Genomic DNA, 804 nt, shown 5'->3' on the forward strand with positions numbered 1-804 from the left:
ACTGCTCTTTCAAGAACAGCTCTGATAGAACTATGGCTTGCCCAAGGTCATCCAGCAGCTGCAAGTGGAGGAGTGGGGAATCAAACCCAGTTCTCCCAGATTAGAGTCCGCGCACTTAACCACTACAGCAAACTGAGTGACTCTGCTAGGGGTTTAGACCCCTTATGGTATTGCTCTCAGCTTCGCTGACACTCACAAACTCCCTCACCACATTAAGGTGTATGTCTGGAGGGGGGGCTTTCCCCTTAAAATCCCCTTAAGTAGAATTTCCTGTTGTGGGGGGGGGGGGGCGTGGCTCAGTGGTAGAGCATTTGCTTGGCGTGGAGAAGGCCCCAGGTCCAATCCCCAGTATCTCCAGTTAAATGGACCAGGCAGAAGGGGATGTGAAACCCCGGAGAGCTGCTGCCAGTCTCAGTAGGCAATACTGATCTCGATGGACCGATAGTCTGATATAAGGCAGCTTCGTGGGTTCAGATATCTGAAGAAGTGAGCTGTGACTTTGTGGAGATTATGGAATTATGTGGAGATTCTTTGAAAGCCATAGAGCAGCTAGTTCTCAGAAGCGATGGATGAACTCATTACTAAAGCCCAAATGTTGAGCCTTACAAGCCGTGGGCTGGGAACCAACCCCAAAAGCCCTAAGTGGGGGAGAGGGCGATTCTGATAAGAACAGATGACTTATTTAGAGAATGTTTACGCTGATCTTAGCCAAAAGGCCGAGAAGCGATGGGAGAGGGCAATTCTGCATTGGCTTTTCCCTCCGTTGTTTTACGAAACCCACATTGGAAGAAAAATGTCCTTCTG

This window comes from Gekko japonicus, unplaced genomic scaffold (assembly GCF_001447785.1).
Source record: "Gekko japonicus isolate JY-2015 unplaced genomic scaffold, Gekko_japonicus_V1.1 scaffold1361, whole genome shotgun sequence".
Lineage (NCBI taxonomy): Eukaryota > Metazoa > Chordata > Lepidosauria > Squamata > Gekkonidae > Gekko > Gekko japonicus.